The sequence below is a fragment of the Sminthopsis crassicaudata genome, chromosome 1 (assembly GCF_048593235.1).
Source record: "Sminthopsis crassicaudata isolate SCR6 chromosome 1, ASM4859323v1, whole genome shotgun sequence".
Classification (NCBI taxonomy): domain Eukaryota; kingdom Metazoa; phylum Chordata; class Mammalia; order Dasyuromorphia; family Dasyuridae; genus Sminthopsis; species Sminthopsis crassicaudata.
This window is the reverse complement of record NC_133617.1, coordinates 346,829,067-346,845,196: the sequence shown is the minus strand read 5'-3', so window position 1 is coordinate 346,845,196 and position 16,130 is coordinate 346,829,067.

Sequence of the window (16,130 nt, the reverse complement as noted above, 5' to 3'; positions counted from 1 at the left end):
TATTATTTCCTTTGGGCATCAATATTGCTATTTCTTTCTTTGAAAATACATCATGTAGAAGTATTTCCTGATCAGCTTTCACTTGGGTGACTACAAATATTATATATATATATATATATATATATATATATATATATATATATATATATATATATATATATATATATATATATATATATATATATATTTTAATCCAGACTATGATTAGCCTTGGAAGAAGAGGAAAGTAAAAAAGTAATGACATTTCAGTTTAAGATTAGGCTAAGTTCAGTTTTCATAGGTCCAAGCAAAATTCCAAGCAATCATAAAATTTGGCTGAGTTGAGAAACATAAATAATATGGCCAATGTCAGCAAAGGGACCATCTTTCTTTCAGTTGTTGAACCAAAAATATTTGCTCTGCTAATGGACCTTGTGGAAGACGTAATGGAGAAGGGGAGAGCACTCTTGAAACTCAGTTCAATATGCCCAATAGAGTGTTGAAATTTTCATTCTCCCAAGAAAATATCTATGCTGAATGATATATGCACTAACATATAAAATGAAAGATCGCTGAAGAAAAATAGATTGATATCTAAAAACGTATGTGTATATGTGTATTTTCCTTCAAGTTTAAAGACTGAATTTCCATATGTGAAATTAGCTCTAACTTAGAATGTTCTAGTTTCAGGAATATCTTTGGCCTTCTGGTGAAAACTTTGGGCCCCCTTTTCAAAATCATGTCATTTAACTGTATACATAAAATACATAGGATTACAAAAGAATCTAATTATGTTGAAATGTAATTATCAAAATATTAAAAAAAAATTCCTCCTACAGGAAAAAATCCTGTTTAAAGAGATTTAATGTCTATATTCATTAATTTGTCTTATTTCCTTGTCTTTTTTATTGTCATTTCAATTATTTCCTCAATTTTGTGACGAACCCAATAGAAAGGAAAGAATGTCAGATTCCTTTTACCAATCAGAGTTAGAAAGCTCCACCAAGAAGAATGGGAAATTCTCATGAGCATTCTAAACAAAGTTTCCAAATTATACCTCATCCATGAAAGAAATCTGTACTTAATCCCACAATCTACAGAAAATGCAGGAAATTTTCCTAACAATAGGTGTTTAATTAAGTAAATACTTTTGCCTCCTTTCCTCATGCCTATAGTAAAGATCTTTAGATACTTTCTTTACTTCATTTTGGCTTTTTGAAGATTTAGTTAGTAACTATGTATCAAATAAATGACTTATTTCCATTTTAAATTCTAATAGTTCCAATCTCATTTAGTTTGGGTGAAAAATAGATAAATTTTTTTTTTTTTTATTATATAGCATGTTTTAACTTCATAGAATTTTATATATGCTATCTTTTTACTCTGTACATCAGCTTTTTTAAGGTAAATAGATGAGGCAAGAAGCATTGTTACATCCATTATACATAGGAAAAAAACAACAACTCAGGCTTAGAAATTTTATGTGAATTTTTAAAGATCTGAGTTAACAAGTTGGAATAGATACCAAGTATATCATTTTGCAAATCCAGTGCTCTTTCAAAGACATTCTAAATAGTCAAAGTGAATGTAGATATGCATATATACATATGCATATATGTAATAATGTCTATAATGGAATATATGAGTGTTTAAGGAAGACTAATATGTTTGGTGTGAGGGCTATTTGGCCCATTTCAGGGCTGCTCCTCAACCTTCAGTGTGACTCTTTCTTGTGGCTCCAAGAAGCTAAAGCTGCTTCAGCCCTGTAAAAATGCTTTGGTAGATGGACTAAGAGTGATGGTTAGTTCTCAAAATCATTAGTGAGTTAGGAGGATATCTATTCCAAGTATGTGAAGACTTCCCCTGTGGCATGGGTAGATGAGAACATTTTGTTCCAATGGTCATGAAAAGTATTAAAGCAGTTATTGTGAAGTATTTAGAACTTGATCAGCCATTAAAGACACCAAGATCATCCACTGAATCCTATGACACTGCCAATCATTCTGACTTTTGTCTTGCCACTGGATTTTGATGACTCTGGAAGAGAGAGTTTAGCTGATAGCTTTATGCAACATTGCCTCATTTAAATTCAATTCACATAGGAGTAGACATCAATCTATGATGTCACTTGTCCTCTTTCAAAATGAAGGGCAAACATCAGACAATTTGCATAGAATATATGATAATTTTTAAAATTTAAAATGGAATGATTTGTTTCGTATGACTATGTTTTTCCCTTCTTATCTTACCATTGTAGGTTTACTTAAGTGCTTTGAGAGATGGAGGAGCATACTGTCATAGTAGATAAAAGACTAGATATGAAGTTGGGAAGAGATACATTCAAATTCCATCTCCATAACTTTTTAGCAGCAAATTTAGGAAAAACACTGAAACTCTTTGAGCTACAGTTTCCTGTTGTGTAAAATGGGGTTAATATGTCTTAACCTTACATCACATGGCATTGTATGTCTAAAGTGGGAAAATGTCCTTAAATTTTACTATAATTGTCAGTTATTAATTTCAGCATAATTAGTTTTTATGAAATTAATATTTGATTGCTTAATTACTACTTTTTAAATTTTAGTTTCTAAGACAGTCATTATTACAGTTGTGTATCTGCTTTTATCACTTGTTTTAATCAATGTATACAACCAAGATACTGATAAAGAAGCTTGAAAATATACCTTGTTAGTAAGATTAAATAGTTATTAAAGTCCCACCCCAAATCCCCACCTCAAAAATTATATATAAATATGTATTCTATTTTCTTGCAGGCAGTTAATGTCAAAGAAAATTTCGGCCATGTTTCTGTCTAGATCATTACAAATTCCAAATCCACAGGATCATATTTCTAAAGTAGGAAATGACATAGGCAGTCATCCAGTTCAATCCCCTCATTTTATTGTTGAAAAAATTGAAACCAAAGAGGTAAAAAGATTTGCTTAATATCACTTAAGCAGTAAGTAGCAGAATTAGAATTTGAATCAAGGACCTCTGATTTGAAAGTTGGTTTTCATTCCACTATACTATTTTTCATTCCTAAACCTCTCTCTCTTCCCACCAAAACTTTTCCATTGTTCTTTTCTTTCACTCATGTACAGAACCTGCTTATTTCAAGTTTCAGCATATCCATACTGACAAGCTAGCCTTGGAAAGTTTTTTATTGGGCCATAAAAAAGGAATTTTCGTGATGGTATTGACATTTTATGGGGCCTAAGAATGACAATCTGTCCCTAGCTTTACCAAGTTTGATACACGAGACAGTTAATACCAGCTTTTCTTGGCATTTGCTCTCCATCAACTACTTCCACAAAAGGAGGAATTCACACATTTTCAAAACTCTGTCAACCAGTTTGCCTTAGAGATAGATGTTCTTTCCCCTTGCAACTATAATTTAAAAGAAAAAAATCAGAGTATTTGTTCATCTGAAGATTTCATATCCAGCACTCATTCCTTTATATGTGTTTGAATAAAACAATAGCATAGAAACTGTTTTAAATGGTGTTCCTTCTGTTGGGAGAGCCAATGCTCAAAATAAAATGCTAGGGCTAGTGTTTTAAAAGTAATCATATAAATTTAAATGATCTGTCAGTATGCTCACTGTACCATTTGACTGATTCTTCACTAGGCAGATGTGCTAAGGGCTTGGGGAGGTTGAGCATACAGTCACAGAGCTCTGCTGGTCATTGAGTCTATCATAGCCTGGTGAGTAGCTAATTTGTGTATCAAGATTTTCCTGTCAATCAATATTCAGAGTATGAAAAGTGCCTATTCATGCAGAGAGTGTGGACCCAGCTGACTACAGAAGAGCAGGTCTTATAATCTGTTGGGTCATATAAATGTCAAGAGAAGAGAACAGATATTTTCCTCATCCTATCAACACTATAAAACCATTAAAGATTAAAGATGTAATTAAAGATCACTATGATGTTTTTCACTATGTTAATTCATATTTTAAAATACACTGAGTTAATCTCAGTTCTCAGAAAATGAAGGGTTCTCAGAAGTCAAATATATATTAAAAGCAAGGTAAACTTATGAACAGGTAAGGAATAAAAAAAAAAAAAAAACAATTAGCTGATGTGAGGATTTTTTTCCTCTGAATTAACATTTTTTTTTCATCATTGTTTAGTGGAATGGAGTGCAATTAGGCTCTTAATGAACATATGGTATGCAAATAACTGAACAGTAGAGGAGTATGTGCTCAGCACAACTTGCCGGAAGATCAGTCAAAATCTAAATTTAAGCTGGAACCTGGTATTGTGTTATGAAGGGTTGGGAAGCAGTTGAGTAGGGAGACAGAGGTAGGAATAAGGAGAATCATGTGTGCCTTGTACAATGATTCTTTATTTTTTTTCATTGGAAGCATATTTTCCTCTAGATAGCATCCACTTCATTTAATCTTTTCCCATAGTGGATATGCAAAAGATAAGCTAAACTTTTGGATTTGTTTTCAAATGGTAAAGAAAATATCTCTCTCCCAAAGAGGTTTCATATTGCTACAATTCAATGCCTTAACTAACCACATATTCTCTTTGTTTTTACCTTGGTTCTTCTTCCTTGTCCTTCCCCATAACAAAACAAATAAAATCTTACACTTGTCAAATTAAAGCCTTACTTAGCTCCAGATAAATTTTTATTCTTTACATATTTATGTAATTCATCTAGACTAATGGTTTTAAACTCATATAGAAATTCAATCAAATAAACCATGCATCACTATCCCTTTGGGTCACATATTAACTTAGAAAATCACATATTAACATTATATATGTTTTCTTCTATTTTTATTTGTTTTGTTAAAATTTACTAATTATCTTCTTATCCAGTTTGAGCCATAGGATTGTGGGCCACACAGATAACATGCTTGACATAACTGGTTTAGATCACACTACTGTTCATTTGGTATTATACTGCCTTTGGATTTTTTTCTAGTATTCATCTTTAAGATCATCAAAAAGAACCAGAGAGGATTAGTCAAACTGTTACATTTTGCAAGAGCAGTATTGAATCTCAGAGAAGTTCAATGAATTGGTCAAGGTCAAACATATACACAAGGGAATGAGAATCAGAAGTGAAATTGGAGACTATCCCCCTCTTAGTTTATAATCAGCAAATGTTTGTTTTCTGCCATACACTTAGTGCATATCCATGTTTAGAAGCTTCTATTATTTTTAGGTAGGTAGCATAATGAACTTTGAGTTCATTTTCCTCTTTTCCTGAAAAGAAATCATATCCACCCTTATGATAATAATAAAAGATTATATAACAAACAAATACGGCATTGTTCAGATCATAGGTACATGTGCACAGTTTAAATGGCTTAATGAATAGTCTTTTTAGAATTGATTTATGAAATTGAACATTCATTGACCTGAAACAGCCCTGTTATTTCAATCCTGAAGTGAGCAGAAGCTGCCAGTAGTGTTGCTCTGTGCCAAACTATTTGTAAGAACTCAATGACTCCAAACATTGGCAGCTACACAATTATTTTTATGTGACATGCTTATATGAATGTTTTTTAAAGAGGGAATAGATAATTATTTATTCTCCTTTTTCAATCTTGCTTATAGAAAATCCATAAGAATCAATCTCTCTGACATTGTTATTGGCAAATCAACTATTTCATTGTTTTAGTGTATATTATTTGCTTTCAGATAAAAATAATTATTAATAATAATAAAATATAGCTAACCTTTACTTAATTCTCTAAAGTTTGGAAAGTGCTTTGAATGTACATTCCACTAAAGCAAACTGTTGTGGATAGATTTAGTCACATCTTCATAGTTGCTATGTTGAAATATTAGAATGCTCTATGATTTATTCCCTTACCATTCAATTCAATTCAGCAAGAATTTATTTAGCACCATTTGTATGCCAGCCATCTCTTTAGGTGCTGGGGATATAAAAAATAAACATGACATTCATTGAATTGAGACTCTTCAAAAAATGATGCTGAAGAAATATTCCTCATATTATTTGGGACTGTGGGTAGCACAAAGAAAGGAGTGCTAATCTTTTAAATTTGAGGAGGGTCAGTTTAGGAAAAACAGAACTCTCAAAGTATTTTAAAGTTACTGCATTCTTTTCTCATCCTAAATGCTTTGAGAATACTCCCAGCCCTTCTAAGTAGTTCATATACTAAAAATCATCTCCTTGGTTTTTGAAAGTAAATGGGAGGATTTTTGGCAAACACTAAAGATATTTACATATGTCCCTAAAAAATTGAGGTGAATCAAAAGCCTTGTGAAATGTTAGGGGCCAAAAGTGACTATGATCTTATTTAGCTTATTCCTAGTACTTCATAGAAAGAAAAAAGGAGAAATAGAAAAGTAGATAGAAAGAAAACTAGATGCATCAAAGGAGAAAAAGGAAAGATCCAATAACTAAAACACATCTAGTTACATTGATTAGTAGGTGCTATATAAATGCTCATTCCTTTCTTATCCCTTCATGATGATAACACACTTGGTGGCTTCAGGATTGCTCAAATGAATGGACATAGAGAGTGTTGATTAGCAGTGACCATCAACTAAAAGAAAGATTATCCATAGCCTTGCATAGAATTTCCTCATTGCTTCTTTTCTGTTTAACATTACATTTATTAACTGGGATGAAATCAGTTTAACAAAACTATAGTAATCCTGAAACTGGAAACACTATCAAATATAATTTATGTTAAGTGGAATCTAAAAAGATTTTGAAAATCTAGAATAAAAGGCAATATTAATAGTAATAAAGGTATTACACTTAGGCTTAAAAGAATCAGAACCAGGAAGATGGAAAGGACAGCGAGAGAAGGGAAGATGTGCTATGACAAGAGTGACTATATAAAAAACAGGTTTTTATTGGAATAGAAGATCATTGAAGTAAAAATAAGAGGAAAACAACATATGCTACAGAATTTTTATCTATAATTTATTATTTTAAATTTGTTAACAGAATCTGTTGTAATTATAGTATCAAGGTAAAAATCTTCTCATTCAGAAATAAATTAATTGAAATTTAAATATATCTATATACATATTTATTTTTGTGTTTTACTTTTTATTTTAAAAATTATTTTGAAGTTGATGAAGATGAATTTTGCCCTATATATGAAAGAGAAAAAAAATGCTTCTGAAACCATAAAGCTCCATGACATCCAGCATATTTCCTTTTTAAGATTTTTATTTTTAATTTATGGAATAAAGCAAGCATTTCCATATGTATATGCATAAGTCACATACACACACTAAGATCAATACAGGTCAATAGCTTTTCTGCAATCTATAGTCTAAGGGAATTATCTGGATCTGGGACACTGAAAGGTAAAGTGATTTGTCCCCAAATCACTCAGTTAATAGAGGTCAGAGGAAAAACCTGAACCCCATTCTTGATATTCATTTAATACATATTTGTTTGTTATTATTTGTCCTTCCTTCTTGAAGAGGACCATGACATCAGATATGTGATGCCATGACATGCAAGTGATTTGGATTTAAGTGTGAGAGGGCTATGCAAGGTCACCTGCCTCATTGTTTAAGTATTTCTTGTCAGCTGGGTCTTTTTACAGTTCAATACTGAAAAGGAGTGGAGAATAGAACTGCTTTGGAGGTTTTCTTGGAGAAGACTTGTAAAGTGGTTAGATTCTCTTCTACTACATAGCCAGTGTAAGTTTAGCTCTTATTTTTTCATTCTCCACAGCTACAAATCTATACATTTCCTGAACTCCTAGCCCCAGTTTCCCCAGCATTTCCTCTAAGAAGAGTTTTTGTGGAGGATTCAACTTAATCCAAATGTTATTGTTCTTCCTTCATTTTTGAAGATGACCAATTTAAAAATGTCATGGAGAAATGTCTTGACCTGTTTAATGAATTGAATTTTAGTGAGACAAAGTTGTGAAGTCATCAATTTTACTTTCTCTTTCAGAGTCAAAGCCCAGTGGCAAGACAAAATTCAAGGCAATTGCCAATGGCCTGGGATGCAGTGGATTACCTTGGTATCTTTGATGTTTAACCAACTTCTAAGTGCTCTTCAGCACTTGCTTCAGCTGCCTTCATGCTGTTGAAATAAATTTTTCTTGTCTTCTCATTTTTTTCTGGGGAAACATTCTTGGACTAGGAAATCTTCCTAAATCATTGATGGGTTTGTGAACTATCAGTTATTTTCAATCTGTTTTAGTCTCTTTATTGAGACATTTTTAATGGGGTGGGGCTACAGCCCATAATATTGGAACCACAGGTGAAAGTCAAGTGACAGGTAAATACCAAAGGTGGAGATAAACCTTGAAAAGGGTAAGTCCACCTACCACAGGCTCTAGTTCTGATTTCCCCATCTATTCCAATTAGATGGAGTAAGTTCCTATTGAATGCAAAGAACTTTTCTGGGCTCTAATCTTAACCCTCAAGTGGAGGTGTTTTTTTTGGTTTTGTTTTGTTTTTTGTTTTTGTTTTGTGGTGTGGCTCAGAAAACCAGAATTAAGGTCACCAAATCTACTTTTACTTGCCAAAGTAAATGAGAAATATAAAGATGAAAATTCTCTGAGCTCTTTGGAATTTCCCAAGCAAATTCCATTTTTTATCTCCATCAAAAAGGACAAATCAATACAAAAAGCTAGACCTTGCCATGGCTTTTGTCAGTGGATATAAGTAGAAAGATAAGCTTTTCTGATTTTGTGAATTTTCATGAGTAAGACAACAATCTTTGCTAGAATCACAAATAGGTTCTAACAGCAGTGACTTTTTTTTAAAATAATGAAATTGAAATTGCTTCTGGTAAGCAGAGTTACTGATATTGTGATAGTAAATATTCCAGCCAGCATAAAAGGAAAGAACTCACTTGAGGACAGAATATAAACTCTGTGTGAAAGGGGCATCTAGGAAGGATTTTGTCTAATAGTTTCTAAATATTTTAAATTCAGTTTTTCTGCTAGGCAAAATCATTCATTCATGGGCCAAAAATAAGGGAAAAAGACTATATTTTCCTTTAGCAGCTGTGTATATGAACATCACAAGGGGCACTGAGCCAAACATCTCAGGTATTGCATCTGCTCGAGATTTATTGAAAGTGGATATTGTTTCCTACAATGTAGAAGTTTCAGATACATTTAGACTTGTCTTTTGAATCCTGTAGTTGTGATTTTTTAAAATTAAACTTAATTTAATAACATTTAATTCAACAAATATTTATTATTTTACATGCAAGTAACTGTGTAAATATTGGATATATCAAGTCAAAAATAAAATAGTCTGTATCCTCAAAGATCTTGCATTCTACTGCAGAATGATAATTATTATTGCTAATAATAACAATAAACTAGTGCTTGAAAGTTTGTAAAGAGTTTTGGATGTAAGTAATAAAATACAAAACATATACAAGTTAATTTTAAGAGGGATAAAAGAGTAATGATTGTAAATGGAGGGATAGGAAATAGAGGGGACATTTGTGCATAAAGAAAAGCTTAGGAGTAAAGATGTAGAAGTGAGGAGGGAGTATTTTCCAGACATAGGGAACAACTTGTGGAAAGGCTTATGAGAGGAGATAGAATTAAATGTGTGAGAAGCAGGTAGCAGACCAATTTACTTAGAATGAAGAAAGAGCAAAGGGGTGTGGTATCTATCTACTATACTGCCAGGATTTACATAAAATATGTGAATACTAAATCCTATACAAGCTAATTTAAGATTCAAATTTTTATCTTTTCTATTTCAATAAGTTTTTATTTAATCTTCCTACCTCAAGTTTTTTTCCCATTCCTTTTAGTCTTTTATATAATTATTCCAATGATTTTTCTAAAGTTCAGGTCTACCATGTTGTTTTAATACTTAATAAATTCTTTTAGGCCCCTATTGCCTCTACGATCAAGTATAAATTCCTCTATTTGCCCTTAAAACTCTCCACAATTTGGAGCTTTTATACATTTTTGATCTTTTATTTGAATTGGTAGCCAAGTGGATGGGGTTTTCATTGAGAAAAAGTTCCTTTAGTGTGAGGGCTTGGCAACTGCTTTTCAAGGTTGTTTATCTACCTTTGGTGTATCTACCTTTCATCCAATTGTCACCTATGATTCTAAGAATTCATAGCATGTTCAGTGGCTATACTCTAGTAAAATTTGTCTCCCAAGACAAGCTAAATCAGGTTGAAGATAACTGACAGGCTGCAAACTCATCTGTGAGTTTGGGGAATGCCTATCCTATACATGTGAAGTCTTACCCCAAGTGAATGAGGGGATAAACACAATTTATTCCAACTGCCATAAAGGTGCCTAATACAAGTGTTATAGAGTACTTAGAATTTAATCAGACATTGAAGCATCCACTAAGCCATTGTCAGTCATTTTGACTTTGTTACTTGACCCTGAAGGGTCTAGAAGAGTGAAGCTGATGCTTTGTGCGATTACCCCTAACTTAAGCTAATTCACTCTCATGTAAAGATAGCATTAGTGCTCTCCAAAAACAAAGGACAAACAATAACAATTACCTGGCACACGTGATGATTCATCTCCTTTGGCTCATGAAATACTTGATTTCCTCAAAATTCACTTCAAAGAATACATTCCACATGCTAAAGCTATCTCTCTCAAAAGAATTAATATTTTTGTATATATTCTGTCTATATTTTTGTATGTACACATTGTTTCCCTATTTGAATATAAGCTCCATTAGAAAGAGCAATTTTTTATGTTTGTCCTCCCTACCCCTATCATTGCATGGCAAGGTGACTATTCCTTTATAGATACTTCCTAAATTATTGCTGATTGATTCATCAGGAAAGGGTATATATAGGAGATACTTGAGCTGAGCTTTGAAGGAAAATAGACTTTTCAGAAGAAAGAGATAAGGGAAGGGAACATTTGAAACACTGGAATACAACCTGGACAAAAGAATGAAGGTTAAAGATGTTATGCTAGGTGTGAGGAAAACTCATTATCTACTTGACTATATTAATGAGTATTTAAAGGGAAACAATATGTAATAGACCTGCAAAGAAAGTTTGCCACAAAATTTTGAAGGGTTTTGGCAATCAAACAGGGGAACTTATTTTCTATGTTAGAGACAAAAGGAAATCTCTGAAGATTCTTGGTGGATAGAGAGAAACCAAAGACAATTATTGTAGTACTTTTATAATATCCTTTTGGGAATTATGAGAAAGATAGTTGGGACTGACATTAAGACTTAAAGCAGAGAGAGTACTTAAGTATCTATTGTAGAAGTCCAGATAAGAGGTGATGAAAATCTGCATTGAGAAGATGATCAAATGAGTGGAGAGAAAATGACACATAAAAGAGATGCTACAAAAATAAATTATATAAGAATTGGTGACTGATTTCACATAAAGAAGGTTAGAGAGAACAGAAACATAACTATACATTTTGAGCTATGAACATGGACAAGACAGTAAGAGACATCAACAACTATGCAGAAGTGTGGAAGAAAGGTAGTTTTGGGTGAAAATACAATATTGAGTTTATGGTGCTTCTAAGAATTCATAATGTGACCAATAGAAATGATGAAACCACTGAGAGAATGTTTATAAAAAGAAGAGTAAGAGGAGCCAGGACAAAGTTCAGTATTCAAAAAATAAGATGTGAATGATAATTTCACAAAATAGACGGTAAAGGTGTGTTAAGATATACATTCAGAAGTGGCTGAACAAGCCATGATATATGGTTGTAATGGAATACTCTTGTCTTATAAGAAATACAAACAGGATGACTTCAGAAAACAAAACTCCTGAAATGACATACCTGATACAAAGAGAAGCAAACAAGAACAAGGAAAACACTGTACACAGTAGCAGCAATTTTGTATGATGAAGAACTATGAATGACATCTCTTCTCAGAAATTCAATGATCCAAGATAATTTGACAGAACTCATAATGAAATATGCTGTCTCTAAAGAAAGGACTAATATTGCTTAAACAATATGTCTGTTTCAGGGAAAGTGAAAGAAGAGAGAGAGGGATAGAATTTGGAATGAAAAACTTTAAAAAATGTTAAATTATTTTAATTTAATTGAAGAAAAATAAAATATCATTTTAAAATAGTCTCTGGTAATTGTGGCTACTGCATTAGCATCCTAGACACCTCAGGATCAGCCTGAGTTAAAACAGGCAAAAAGCCTTTATTCTTGGTCTCTGGTGGCAGAAGCCAAGGGGGAATGGACGGGTAGGATCTCTGTAACCTCACTCCCTTGTCTCTGTCGCCCAAGTGACCCTAGCTAGCCTCACTGCATCTCCTAGTCCCTCCCACAATTCTCTGTATACACCAAATGATTGGGCTAACACAGGATAGTGGGAAGGGCCATTTTCCAAGCATAATCCTATAGAGTATTGTCTCACCCTCTTTCTCTATTTTATTCATGTATCTATTTAGTGATATAAAATTTCCCCTATGAACTGCTTTGCCTGCATTTGCCAGTAGTTTTTGGTATATTATATCATTTTTGTCCTTCTCTTGGATGAAATTATGGATCATTTCTGTGATTTATTGTTTGACCCTTTCATTCTTTATCATTAGATTATTTAATTTTCAATTCGTTTTTACTCCATCTTTCCCTGGCTATCTATCTTGCTTTTTTTCATTCTTTTTAGTTTGATTGATTCTTGATGTTTCTTAGTCATTAGCTTCTATTTGCTTTTAGTTTTAATGTATGATTTTCTTCAGTTAGCTTTTGTATGTGTTTTTCCATTTAGTTAATTCTACTTTTGAAAGTATTGTTTTCTTCAATGGATTTTTTTTTTTTTCATTTACCGAATTGTATTTTTTAAGGATTGAATTTTCTTCCTTTTCCAAGCTGTTGATTAATTCTTGCATACTTCTTATTTCTTTTATCATTTTTTCTTCTAACTCTCATTTGCCTTTTGTCTATTTTGTCTTTTATGAGCACTTCCAAGAAGAATCTTTGGTCTTGAGACAATTCATATCTCTCTTTGAGATTTCCTCTGTGGATATTTTGTCCTCATCAGAGTTGGTGTTTTGGTCTTTCCTGTCACCATAGTAGCTTTCTATGGCCAATGTTCTTTTTTGTTTCTTGCTCATTTTCTTTCCTTTTCTTTTGATTTTTCCTCTTTTTTTTTTTTTTTAACTTTTATGATTGAGTTCTCCTGTAGAAAAGGGATATTGTTCCAAGCTTCCTGTGCAGCTCTGATTCTCACCTTTGAGTGCAGGGGATCTTTGTGTTTGCAGGCAGTAGTTATCTGCTCTTTCCAGAAAACAGCCTGGTTTCCAAGAATTTGCCTTCTGAATTGGGACTGGGGGCTGCCCCACTGGTCTGCTTCTCTACCGATCCAGGATTGAAGGTATCAGTTGCTGATCTGCATGTTTAAGATCCTTTTTACCCCAGTGAGACTGACCTTTCTTAACGTTTTTCCAATCTGTTTTGAAATGGAGAATAATTTCTTTCCATGAGACTCTAAGGCTTGGTTTCATGTGATTTTTGAGGGAAACTGGGAAAGCCAGAGCAGCTTCCTGGTTTCACTCTGCCATATTAACTCCTCCCACACTATTCTCTAATCAAATCTTCCTGCCTGTATGTATTTAGCTATATTATTGTCCATGCTTGAAATCTCTTCCTTCTTTTTGCCATAGGTTTGTGTAGAACATGAGCTGGGTGTACCTAGCATTTGCATGTTGTTTTTTTTTTTTTTTAATTCTATCCTTATCCATACTTTATAAACTAATTTATATTTTATGTCCTTTAAGAAACATGTTCCTTCCAGTCAGAAGCATGCATATTTTGTATTCAGGTTTTTTATCTCTTATTAGCATCAAATTACATTTATTGAATTCCAAAGCTCTTTCTCTATGCATACAGACTAAAATCTATTTTTTCTTGTTATTTATGTTAAGAAACTGATGAAACTAAATATAAGACCCTGATATAAGATTCTCTCTCCTATTAAGCATTTTACTTTGCATAATGCATCCTACATTACTAGAATATATATATTTTTACTATAAGCTACTGGAAAGCAAGGCCTTTGCACCCCAACCAGCCCTAACCAATTTCTCTGAATTCATTGGGTAGTTAATATTTTTGTTCCATTTTGAATTAAATTAAACTACTTATATGCATAAAATTTAAGTGAATTATAATTAATTTTGCTTTGAAAAGTTATGGTTATTATAGAATTTAGTGTTGGAACTTTTTTTAGAAATCACTTAGTCCAATTTCTTTCTTTTATAGATGTTCTGGGGTTCAGTGGTTAAGTGATCTGCCCAATATCACATAGTTAACAAGTAGTAAATCTGAGATCTGGACCCAGGTATTTGTCTCCAAATTAAGTATTATTTTCATGACAGCAGTAATATGTTTATGATATATGATACTCCTTAGGATAATTGTAGATTATTCTTTAAACTCAGATCTTGGAAACTTTGTATGAATAAATGCAATCTCACAGGTTAAAATAACACTCATTTGTCCCACTGCAGGGCACATGACTTCCAGATTTAGTGTACTTTTATTCCTACAAAACAAACCAACACCCATTTCTGGGTAATACTGGAAAAGTGGATGAAGCATGTAATTTAAGGAAAACATTCAAAGGCAGACTTTTAAAATTGAATTAGAAACTGAACCAAGTCAAAATAACCAATCCTGTAATATTCATTTTCACATGGAACTAAAATTAAACATTTTCACCCTTGTTTCCTGCTATAGTACAATATCCTTGCTATGAGATTTAATGTGAATTAATAATTTGTATACTGACAAACACCTCATACAGACCTAGTTTATGGTACAGTTCTCAGTATTCATTACTGTTCCCTTTCTACTCTCTTCTCTTATTCCCTTACTCCCCATGTTTTCTCCCTTTCTTCCTTTTCTAATCACCTTATTAGAAACAGACACTCTCTTAGTTCTCTTTTAGCCTTATCATCTGATAATCCTTGCATGTTTATTTAGGAAATTTTTTTTTTTTTACTTTCAATCTCCCTTTATTTGAAAAAAGGAGAAACACATATGTAGTGTCAAATTTGCTTAGATTGTCATTGTATAATTTTCTATTTTGTGTCCATCATCTATTTGTCATGAAGTTGCTATATAGCAGAGTCCTTCTGTGGTCCCATGGTACTATAGTTGCTAATTGTTTGATCATAGAAGTATTTCTCTTCTAGTGCAGCCTAGCTATGGAGAAAAAGTCCCATAGTCAAGAGGATGAATAAAAACTTATCTTTCATATTGCTTGAAATTGGTTGGACTCAGGAGAGTTCTAAAATAACTAAAATACTTAAATAAAGAAATTATAGTTAAAAACAGAGATAAATTGTACATCTAAATTTACTTCCAAAATTAAAAGATTATATGTCTTTTAAAAAATACACTAAAAATCAAAAACATTTTGTGAGATCTACTTTTAAATTTGAAATTGTTCCCATTGAATGGCTTATAAAAGGATATCAGAAATGCATAGAATTATTGTACATTAATTATTAAAAATAATATTTAGCAGATTATTTGGGATATTTATTGGGGATTCAGATGCTTAAAAGTAACAAACTTTCATCTTTAGGATTTACTGATAAATTTTAAAATGTTCTTTCCTTTTCCCTTTCTCTTTCCCTTTCCCTTTCCCTTTCCCTTCCTTTCCCTTTCCTTTCCTTTTTTCTTTTCTTTTTTCTTTCCTTATTTCTATTTCTTTTCCCTCCTTCCTTCCTTCCTTCCTTCCTTCCTTCCTTCCTTCCTTCCTTCCTTCCTTCCTTCCTCCCCCCCTCCTTCCTTCCTTCCTTCCTTCCTTCCTTCCTTCCTTCCTTCCTTCCTTCCTCCCCCCCTCCTTCCTTCCTTCCTCCCTTCCTTCCTTCCTTCCTTCCTTCCTTCCTTCCTTCCTTCCTTCCTTCCTTCCTTCCCTCCCTCCCTCCCTCCCTCCCTCCCTCCTTCCTTCCTTCCTCCCTCCCTCCCTCCTTCCTTCCTTCCCTCCTCCTTCCCTCCTTCCTTCCCTCCTTCCTTCCTTCCTTCCTTCCTTCCTTCCTTCCTTCCTTCCTTCTTTCCTTCCTTCCTTCCTTCCTTCCTTCCTTCCTTCCTTCCTTCCTTCCTTCCTTCCTTCCTAGATGACTATTGTTCCCAAAGATGCTACTGGCTCATGTGAAATATAAGGAAGAAAATAGAATGTCAGTTATGCTACTGATGGTATGTTTTTAGGTAACACAATTTGACTGTGACATGG